The sequence below is a fragment of the Phyllobates terribilis genome, unplaced genomic scaffold (genome assembly GCF_046119375.1).
Source record: "Phyllobates terribilis strain yellow unplaced genomic scaffold, ASM4611937v1 Scaffold_5__5_contigs__length_657084704, whole genome shotgun sequence".
Classification (NCBI taxonomy): domain Eukaryota; kingdom Metazoa; phylum Chordata; class Amphibia; order Anura; family Dendrobatidae; genus Phyllobates; species Phyllobates terribilis.
Window position 1 is genome coordinate 462,493,700 of NW_027362765.1, and position 11,884 is coordinate 462,505,583.

The following is an 11,884-nucleotide window of genomic DNA, read 5'->3' on the forward strand; positions in this document are numbered from 1 at the left end:
AACTGGCGCCAAGTTTACCAAGAGGAGGCCCGAGGCAGCCGGACAGAAGTGTTGGTAAGAAAGGCCAGACAAAGGACACACAAAGGGGGTCCTGTGAAGTGCTCCAAAGTTATCTGGGAGTTGTCTGAGCCCCTCACCTGGTGAGCACAGTACGACGTGGGCAGCCGTTACCTGCAGACGTGGTCTGGATAATAAGAACTGTGAGTAAAGGCCCTGAACTGCATCACTGACTCCGTGTCGTTACTGCTGCTGCCCTGCACCATCACCCCCATCCTCCGCATACACTGCCCTGAGGCTATACTCCTCCCGTGGGGAGTTATGCTACGCTCTGCTGCACCCACAACACCAGCCTCAGTGGTCTGCCCTGTAGCGGTGGTTCACTCTGACCGCAATCCACGGGTGGCGTAGTCGGACATTTAAACATGAAAACCACATAAATAGTTCCGCCACTGGTTTGACCGCCCTGAGCCACGGAACTGGGTCGCCGCCACGAAGACTACAACCACCAGCATCCACCAAAAAGGGTCCGGCTCCGGGTGTCCCAAGGCCCAGGGGGTGCGTCAGAACATTTTCATCACCTTTCACAATCACCAATGGGACAAGGCAGTGATGTCCTCTGTCCCCTCTCTTATACATCCTAGTGACGGAGCACCTGCTCTCATCAATTCGCCATAACCCCAATATTAGGTGGATTGAGGTGGGAGGCACCGAGTACAAGTGCTCTCTATTTGCTGATGATGTCCTAGTATATATCACTCAATCACATATATCCATCCATGCTGTTATGGCTGAAATAGATCACTTTGTTACATGGTAAAATTTTAAAATCAATGCAGCGAAGTCTGAGGCCCTCGATGTCTCCCTCCCCAAATCCATATAGGATTCCATCCAGTCCAACTTTCCCTTTGCCTGGCCCTCACAGGGTATCAAATACTTAGGAATTCCTATTCATAGAGACCTCTCCCATCTATGTTATCTTAATTTTGGGCCCTTTATTGAACAACTCCATACAGACCACGGTTGGCAAGTTAGAACTGATTCACTACGTGAACCACTGGTGTTTTGTGGAAAAGCACATGTACACTGCGTTCCAAATTATTATACAAAAAGTGTTTAGGAGTGATAAGGGAAGAATTTGTTTGTTTGTCAGTTAAACTCATTGATGGTGATGTGTGTCAGGGCTCTTTATATCACTGTAAGCAATTGCAGACACCTGTGCTAATTAGTTTGGCAGGTGTGTCCAATGAAAGGCAAGACTACTTAAGAAGGCTCTCTCACATTATTAAGCAGCCTATATTTTCTGCCAAAATGGGAAAGAAAAAGGATGTGTCGGCTGCTGAGAAGCAACAAATTGTGGAGTGTTTAGGTCAAGGCATGACTACAATCAACATTGTGCGATGATCAGGATGAAGTGTCTTGGCAATCAAGAAGTATGTAGCTGATTCACAGTACACACGTGTGCGTGCTGATAAGGGCAAATTGAGGACTCTTTCCTACAGGCAATTACGTCAGGTTGAAAGAGCAGCGGCAAAAAAGCCTTGTCATAGCAGCAGACAAGTTTTTGAAGCTGCTTGTGCCTCCAACGTCCCCCGAACAACAAGATGCAGGGTCCTTCAGAGGTTTGCAGCTGTGCATGCGCCATCCTGTCGACCTCCTCTATCCACTTCACACAAGCAGAAACGGCTCCAGTGGGCCAAACATTACATGAAGACTGATTTCAAAACTGTTTTGTTCACGGATGAGTGCCGTGCAGCGCTCGATGGTCCAGATGGATGGAGTGGAGGATGGCTGGTTGATGGACACCCCACGCAAACACGGCTACAGCGCCAACAAGGAGGAGGTGGAGTAATGTTTTGGGCTGGAATCATGGGGAGAGAGATTGTCGGCCCCTTTAGGATCCCTGAAGGCGCTAAAGATGAACTCCATAATGTATGTGGATTTTCTCAAACAGCACTTCCTGCCATGGTTCAAGAAGAAGAACCGTGTATTTCACAGCAAGATCATTTTTCTGCATGATAATGCACCATCTCATGCTGCACATAAAACATCTGCATCTCTGGCTGATATGGGCATAAAAGGGGACAAACTTATGGTGTGACCCCCATGCTCCCCTGACCTCTACCCCATTCAGAACCTTTGGAGCATCATTAAAAGGAGTGTCTATGATGGCGGGAGGCAGTTCACATCTAAGCAACAGCTCTGGGAGGGTATTCTGTCCTCATGCAAAACAATTGAAGCAGAAACCATCCAAAACCTGACAAATTCAATGGACGAGAGAGTTCAGAAGCTCCTTTCGAACAAGGGGTCCTATGTGAAAATGTAACATCACCTAGAATAAAGTTTTGAGTTGAAAACTGTTTGATTTCAGTTTCTAACAACCTGCTAATGCTTATAATTTCAAAAATGACCATTTTTTTGGTCTTTATTAAAATGAAAAGGTTGATCGAAAAGTTTGGGGGATCTAAGAGTGTGGCAACCCAGTAGTCATGATTACTTCGAATTCTGACAATATGAGGGTCATGCTGCAAGTAGTGCAGCAAGAAGGCACTTATGTGGCTTGCGCATCTCGGAGCCCCAAAATTATTTTCCGGGCTAGATGCAGCTAAAAATTATTTTTAATTTTAAATCTGGTGAAGCTTTAGTATAGATGGCCTAATAGGATCAGTGCTGCACACTGCTACAAAGCCCAAATTATTTTCCAGTCAAGATACAGATAAACATGATTAGTAATTTGAAAGCTTAAAACGGTTGGTAGGGTGATTTTAACCAATCATCAAGCTTTTACTCTCCCCAGGATGACACAGGGGTAGAAAAGTCGTTTCGGATCCATGATTTGTTCATCTTTATGAACGTGAGTCTGTCTACATTATCAGTGGAGAGCCGCGTGCGCTTATCTGTCAGCACACCACCAGCAGCGCTGAACACACGTTCAGACAGAACGCTGGCTGCGGGGCATGACAAGATCTCCAAGGCGTAAGTGGCTAGCTCCGGCCATTTATCCAGATTGGAAGCCCAAAAAGAGCAAGGGTCCAGTGACACAGTCGTGGCTTCAATGTTTACTTGGAGATACTCCTGTACCATCGTCTCTAGGCGTTGACTATGTGTCAGACTTCTTGTCTCCTGTGGCCTTGCAAAGGATGGGCTAAAAAAGTGGTGAAATGATTCCGCAAAATTGATGTTACCAGCAGATACTGTGGTTCTGTTACGGTTTGAGTGCTGAACACTTGACGGTCCCACGGTTGGCAAGTTGGAACTGTGAGATTCACTACGTGCACCACTGGTATTTTGTGGAAAAGCACATGTAAGATTCTGCAACAGTCTCTGCTGATACTCCTGCATGCGTGCATCCCTTTCTATGGCAGGAATAATTTCTGCAAATTTACTTTTGTACCGGGGATCTAACAGTGTGGCAACCCAGTAGTCAGGATTATTTCTAATTCTCACAATTCGAGGGTCATGTTGCAGGTAGTGCAGCAAGAAGGCACTCATGTGTGTTGCGCATCCAGGAGCACCAAGTCCCTGTTGTGTTGGTGGCGAGGTAACAATCATGCTTCCTTCCTCTGTCCTCTCCCCCCAACCTCGCACAACAGAAATGTGATCAAGGTCTCCCTCATCTGATGAGTCTTCCATCAGTTCGTCCTCCACTTCTTCCTGGGCTCCTGCACCTTCCTCACTAGTTTGGCTGCTACCATGCGCCCTGGTAAAACCATCTCCCCCACCCTCACATGCCTGCCGCCTTGGTGCTGCCGACCGTCTGGACCTTGCAGATGTTAGCCCTTCCGCATACAACTCCTCCTCCTCTACTTCCTCCACCTCCTCTTGTGCCACCACCTGACTCCGAATTCTGTTTAACATGTGCTCCAGCATGTAAATCACCGGAATAGTCATGCTGATAATGGCATCGTCAGCACTAAACATCTTCGTCGCCATTTCAAAACTGTGCAGAAGGGTGCATAGGTCCCTGATCTGAGACCACTCCTCCAGCGTGATTTGCCCCACCTCTGAATCTCGTTGGCCCAGGCTATACGTCAGAACGTATTGCACCAGGGCTTGTCGGTGCTGCCACAGTCGCTGCAACATGTGCAGAGTTGAATTCCACCGGGTAGGCACATCGCATTTTAGCCGGTGAAGTGGCAGGCCCAACGACTTCTGTAGAGATGTAAGTCGCTGAGCTGCGGGATGCGAACGGCGGAAGTGAGCACACAGCGACCGTGCCCTCTGCAGAAGGCCATCTAGTCTGGGATAGTGGGCTAAAAATTGCTGGACAACCAGGTTCAACACGTGAGCCATACAAGGCACGTGTGTGACATTGCCCCGGCGAAGGGCCGCACCCAGGTTTGCAGCATTGTCGCACACGGCCTTCCCTGGTTTCAGGTCCAGTGGAGACAACCATTCATGAAATTGGTTCTCCAGAGCTGACCACAACTCCTCAGCTGTGTGACTCACATTTCCCAGACATTTCAATGTAAAAACCGCCTGATGACGTTGAGCCCTACTGCCAGCATAGTAAGGAGGTGTGCAGAATCCCTTCTGCGCAGTTAGAAAGCTTGTGGCATGACCAGACAGGCTTTGGGTGCAGGTGGAAGACCGAGAGGAGGTTGAGGAGGCAGAAGCAGTGGAGGAACTTTGACATAAAGAGGATTGACGCACAACTCGTGGGGACGGCAAGACTTGGACAGCAGCCCCTTGTCCTGCTGTCACCATAGTTACCCAGTGCCCAGTCAGCGACATGTAACGCCCCTGTCCATGCCTACTCGTCCAAGTGTCTGTGGTGAAATGCACCCTGTCACACACAGAGTTTCTCAAAGAAGCGGTGATGTTGTGTGCGACATGCTGGTGGAGCGCAGGCACACCTTTCTTTGAGAAGTAGTGCCGACTGGGCATCTGGTACTGGGGCACTGCGACGGACATAAGGTCTCGAAAATCCTCTGTGTCCACCAGGCGGAAAGGCAACATTTCTGTAGCCAAGAGCTTGCAGATGGTGAAATTCAACCTCTTAGCTTTCTCATGGCTAGGAGGAAATGGTCTTTTACTTGTCCACATCTGAGGGACCGAGGGCTGGCTATTGTGCTTAGACGGGGTTGATAAGGGTGTCCCCGGCAAACTGCCGGTCTGTGAGGAAGATGCAGGCGGACATGTTAGGTTGCCTTGATCCAAAGGTGGTGCTATCGATGTCGGACAGCGCTCAACACCAGCTGGTGTTACCACCTCCAAAGAAAATGATGACCTGCCAATCACGCTGGCTGTTGCGGGTAAAGAGGTGGCAGGTCTGCGCCCCAAAACAGGTGTGACTGCTGTCCCCCCAGTCACAGAGGATGAAGAGGCCGCGGATGCACAAGATATGGCAGACGGTGATTGGCCCGGCCGGCTAGGCCGCATTGTAGCACACTGAGCTTCCCACTGCAACTTATGCTTCATGTCCATGTGCCGGTTCATGCATGAAGTACTCAAACTATGTATTTTTTGGCCTCTACTTAGCTTTTGCTGACAAATGTTACAGATAACACGAGTTGGGTCATCTTTATCGATCTGAAAAAATGCCCAGGCTATGCAAGGCTTAGCACCCATGCGACCTGAAGAGCCACCATGACTTGTGGTCAGAGGCAGAGTTGTGTTTGAGGATGCAGTTGTTGACGTGCTTCCAGTACTATGTCTCTGTCCAGGAAGGCGCAACCTGACCTCGTCGTCACTAGCATCTTCCTCCACCTCCTCTGCTGACCTCATCTCTTGGCTGACTGTGGGTTGACAGTAAGTGAGATCTCCGACCTCATCATCATCACCCTGTGCGTTATCACACCCGTCGTCCTCAGAGCCAACCTGTTCCTGCCCTGACAAAAAACTAAAGTTGTCGCTCCAATCAGGTATTTGAGTCTTATCATCGTCTTCCTCATTGTCTCCACCAACAGGAGTTACAGTTTGGGAATGAGGGTCTACATTATGGTCAGAACCTTCTGCGTCTGGTCCTGGATCCGACTCATAAAGATTCTGGGCATCAGTGCAGATCATTTCCTCGTCTGGATTCACAGAAGCGCTGGAGTCGACCTCTGATTCCCAGGCTATAGTATGAGTAAACAGCTCTGCAGACTCAACCATCTGTTCTACCTCATACTCAGACGGGCAGCTGGAGATTTGGGAGCTGTGAGGAAGCAAGTGCGATTTGGGTGACACCTTTGAGGACTGGAGTATTTGTGATGTTGAAGTTGATGTGCAGGAGAGCCCACTTAAAGGAGCACTTGATATCCGTTGAAGCACCTGCTGTTTTTGTGCCTCATCTGGAATTTGTAGCGATTGGCGTGGCCGTAAGAAAGGGATCTTATCACATTGTCCGCTAAAAGAAGTAGACATTTTAGTTTGGCTGGAAGATCGTCTTTCTTCTGCAGATGTTACTGTTGCTTTAACACCTACCCCACGGACACAACCTTTTTTCCCCTTCCCAACACGCCTATTCCCCTTTCCACCAGCAGCAGGCCTTTTTCCACTCATTTTGGTGGTTAACTAATTCACAACTCTGGAGTTGTTTGCACAAAAAAACAATGGATGGGAACCGAGCAGAGCTGAGTGGCCAAACTGTGGTATTAGGCCAAAACTATTGGCTGGGTTAGATGCAGAAAAAAATTATTTTGAATTTGCAACCTGATGGAGGTCAGTATAGATGAACTAATACAAATAGTCCCACACACTGCTAGAAGCCCAAATATTTTTTCAGAGGTACTGTAGATGCAGATAAAAATTATTTTTAATTTGCAACCTGATGGAGGTCAGTATAGATGGACTAATAGACCAAGTCCCACACACTGCTAGAAGCCCAAATATTTTTTCAGAGCTAGATGCAGAAAAAAATTATTTTTAATTTGCAACCTGATGGAGGTCAGTATAGATGGACTAATAGACCAAGTCCCACACACCGCTAGAAGCCCAACTATTTTTTCAGAGCTAGATGCAGAAAAAAATTATATTCAATTTGCAACCTGCTGGAGGTCAGTATAGAAGGACTAATAGAACAAGTCCCACACACTGCTAGAAGCCCAAATATTTTTTCAGAGCTAAATGAAGAAAAAAATTATTTTTAATTTGCAACCTGATGGAGGTCAGTATAGATGGACTAATAGACCAAGTCCCACACACTGCTAGAAGCCCAAATATTTTTTCAGAGCTAGATGCAGAAAAAAATTATTTTTAATTTGCAACCTGATGGAGGTCAGTATAGATGGACTAATAGACCAAGTCCCACACACCGCTAGAAGCCCAAATATTTTTTCAGAGCTAGATGCAGAAAAAAATTATTTTTAATTTGCAACCTGATGGAGGTCAGTATAGATGGACTAATAGAATGATGCTATGCCCAAAAGATTTTACTTCACTAGGTGCAGTAAAAAAATTGGTATTCTATACACAGGTGTTATATCTTGCAACACAGATAGGCTACTCCACTGACTAACACACTCTGCAATAGGCCAAAAAGGATTAGCTTTGCTAGATTCAGCCAAATGCTGTGAAAAAAACTTGCACAGCACTGGCACAGACCTGCCTGGCAAAAACTGATAGGAACTCATGTAACCTAGTCCTGAAAAGGACTCCAATTACAATTAGTCTTTACTCCCACAACCTATCTATTTAAGAGCACAGACCTCCCTGATAAAAGTCGTAGGAAATGCTGTAACCTAGTCCTTAAAAGGACTGCAATCACAACTATTCCCTACTCCCAAGCTATCTGTATATTTGTGCGAAAATTGGCTTGAAATTAACAAGGTATAGCTGTCACGCTGTCTCTGTATACTGGAGGTAGGGGGCCTAAGCTGACCCTAAGCTGGGGCCCTGACTAATCCCTCAACCTGGAGGTACTGTTAAAGGTACAGAGGTCCAGGCCGCCAGCGTAACCCCTACCTCCTGAAGATCCCTGCACCTCAGTAATCTAGTCCTGAGAAGGACCCCGATCACAACCAAAGGGAACAAGAAATAATATGCCCAAAGACAGTATTTAGACGAACGAGACAGTACAAGGGAAAAACCAAAACCACCTTGCATACAAACAACTTCTCAACTACAACAGAGGGAAAACCAAAGGGAAAGGAGATAAATGATAAAGCGAGGAAAGGGAAAAAACACTTCCAAGTACACTTATCTCAGCAACTCCAAACACCACGATCCGCTCTGTCAGTCTGAATGAAATGCTTTCACCGACACCTCCCAGACAGACCAGCAGGTATATGAAGGAGTCTCACTACAGAAGTATTGATTGCAGCTGGGCGAGGCTGGACCTCATCTAGCCCAGAGAGAGAGAGAGAATTAACTCCCTCACTGCCGAGAAACACAAAGCACCAACAAGTCAGCTGCGAGAAGTCAGGCTGTGTACTCGTGACGATCTTCGTGGCAACACACCCGTGACAGTACCCCCCCTTCTACGAGGGGCCTCCGGACCCTCAGGGCCAGGTTTATCCGGGTGAGTCGTGTGGAAGGCCCGAACTAATCGGTCTGCGTTAATATCCGACGCAGGAACCCACATCCTCTCCTCAGGACCATACCCCTTCCAATGAACCAAGTACTGAAGGGACCGGCGATTAAAGCGTGAATCAATGACCCTCGATACCTGGAACTCCAAGTTACCATTGACAACCACTGGAGGGAGAGGTAAAAGTGACGGTACCACCGGCGCCACATACCTCTTAAGCAATGATCTGTGAAACACGTTGTGAATTTTAAACGTAGGGGGGAGGTCAAGACGGAATGCCACCGGATTAATAATAGAACTGATTCTGTACGGCCCGATGAACCTGGGACCCAGTTTCCAGGAGGGAACCTTAAGTTTTATATTCCTGGTAGACAACCATACCCGATCGTTCACACTTAGGTCCGGACCAGACACTCTCCTCCTATCAGCCATACGTTTGTATCGGTTCCCCATAGTATTCAGATTCTTCAGCACCCCTCTCCATACTGAAGCGAGTGATGAGGAAAATCGTTCCTCCTCAGGAACCCCCGAAGAGCCCCCCCCACTGAAAGTACAAAACTGGGGGTGAAAACCATATGCCCCAAAAAACGGGGACTTACCAGTGGACTCGCTCCGCCTATTATTAAGAGCAAACTCTGCCAGAGGTAAGAAAGAAGCCCAGTCCTCCTGGTTCTCTGACACAAAACACCGGAGATATGTCTCCAAGCTCTGGTTCATACGTTCCGTCTGACCATTGGTCTGAGGATGAAAAGCCGATGAGAATGACAACTGCATCCCCCGCCGTGCACAAAACGCCTTCCAGAACTTAGACACAAACTGAGACCCCCGATCAGACACCACCTCGGAGGGTACCCCGTGAAGCCTCACAATCTCCCCAATGAACACCTGCGCAAGAGTTTTAGCATTAGGGAGAGCCGGAAGAGCGATAAAATGTGCCATCTTGCTGAACCTGTCCACTACAACGAGTATGACCGTTTTACCCGAAGACGGAGGGAGGTCCGTAATAAAGTCCATAGACAGATGAGTCCAAGGACGCTCCGGGATCTTCAAAGGTAAGAGGGCCCCAGACGGACGGGTATGTGAGGTCTTAGAGCGCGCACAAACCCCACAGGACGCGACAAAAGTTACCACCTCCTTATGTAAATTAGGCCACCAAAACCGACGCGAGAGGAGATCCACAGTTGCTTTACTCCCCGGGTGTCCTGCAAAAACTGAGTTATGGTGTGCCTCGATCACCTTTTGTCGCAACTGATCTGGAACAAACAATCTCCCTGGAGGTCCAACAGGGGCGTCCCCCTGAGCCTCCAATACCTCCTCCTCCAGCTCAGAGCATACTGCCGAAACCACCACCCCCTCCTGAAGGATAGGAATCGGGTCGTCCGTATTCCCGGCCCCCGGGAAACTACGAGATAAGGCATCCGCCTTTACATTTTTTGACCCAGGACGATATGTAACGACAAAATTAAACCTGGTAAAAAACAATGACCACCTAGCTTGTCTGGGATTCAGACGTTTCGCGGACTCCAGATATAGCAGGTTCTTGTGATCGGTGATGACGGTGACCGGATGAACTGCCCCCTCCAGAAAATGGCGCCACTCCTCAAAAGCTAACTTAATGGCCAAGAGTTCCCTATTGCCGACATCGTAATTCCTCTCAGCGGACGACAATTTTTTAGAGAAAAAGGCGCACGGATGCCACTTACCAGGGGACGAACCTTGTGACAATACTGCTCCCACCCCTACCTCGGAAGCGTCTACCTCTACAATGAATGGCTGAGACGCATCAGGTTGAATGAGTATGGGCGCCGAGGCAAAGCATTTTTTCAAAGAGGAGAATGCTTGACAAGCCTTGTCAGACCACCTAGAAAAATCCGTCCCCTTTTTAGTCATGTCAGTGAGAGGCTTAACCATGGACGAGAAATTACGAATGAACTTTCGGTAATAATTAGCAAACCCCAGGAAACGTTGTAGTGCCTTAAGATTCTCTGGCCGATCCCACTCAAGAACTGCCCGCACTTTCCCAGGGTCCATACGAAAACCGGACGCTGAAACCAGGAAGCCTAAAAACTGGAGTTCCTGTACGGCGAACACACACTTTTCCCACTTGGCATACAGTTTATTATCCCGCAAGATCTGTAACACCTGCCTAACGTGCTCCTGATGAGACACCAGATCCGGCGAGTAAATTAGGATATCATCCAGATATATGACAACAAACTGTCCCACCAAGCGGCGAAAAATGTCATTAACAAAGTGTTGGAACACCGCTGGGGCATTAGTCAGACCGAATGGCATGACAAGGTTCTCATAATGCCCCTCTGGAGTGTTAAACGCCGTCTTCCACTCATCCCCCTCCTTCATCCTAATCAGATTGTACGCCCCCCTGAGATCCAACTTAGAAAACCATTTGGCACCCACGATCTGATTAAAGAGATCGGGAATAAGTGGGAGCGGATACGGATCTCGGACCGTAATCCGATTAAGTTCACGGAAATCCAGGCAAGGGCGTAGGCCTCCATCTTTCTTCTTAACAAAGAAGAACCCCGCAGCCACCGGTGAAGATGAAGGTCTAATATGCCCCTTAGCCAGACTTTCTGAGATATAATCCTTCATGGCCTGCCTCTCAGGACCAGAAAGGTTATACAACCTAGCTTTAGGTAACTTGGCCTCTGGGAGCAGTTTTACAGAACAGTCATACACGCGATGAGGAGGTAGTTCCTGACACCCTTTCTCCGAGAATACATCCTCAAAGTCCGCCAGAAATGGAGGTAAGACCCAAGGAGTAACCGCACCAATGACCGTGTTCATGCAGTTTTTATTACAGAATTTACTCCATTGGCTTATCTCCCTGGTTTGCCAATTAATAACCGGGTTATGCTTAGCTAACCAAGGAAGGCCCAACACAATAGGAGTGGGAAGACCCTCCAACACGTAGCAAGACAACAGTTCTTTATGTATTGCCCCCACTTGAAGTTTTACGTCATGCACAACTTGCAAAAAACTTCCCTGCCCGAGAGGCCTGGCATCGATCGAGAATATGGGGATGGGTTTAGCCAACTCACTCAACCGCATACCTTGAACCCGGGCAAACCGAGCATCAACCAGATTAGCCCCGGCCCCACTATCCAGAAGAACAGATATCTTCTCAGTTCTCGTACCCACCACCACCTCCGCCGGTACGAGAAACTGAGACGAACCTAGGGACGAAATACCTACTCCCAGATTGCCGTCCACCACACAACCTGGGATCAACAGTTTTCCGACGACTCTTCACTCTGCAAGGGACGGGATGGACACCCCCCAATAAAATGTCCCTTTCTCCCGCAGAAGAAACACCTTCCTGCCTTATGGCGCACCACCGGTCCCCTCCCCCGAAATGATGTCCCTCCTAATTGCATAGGCTCCTCTGGACTGACCAGGGGAACCACCATATGA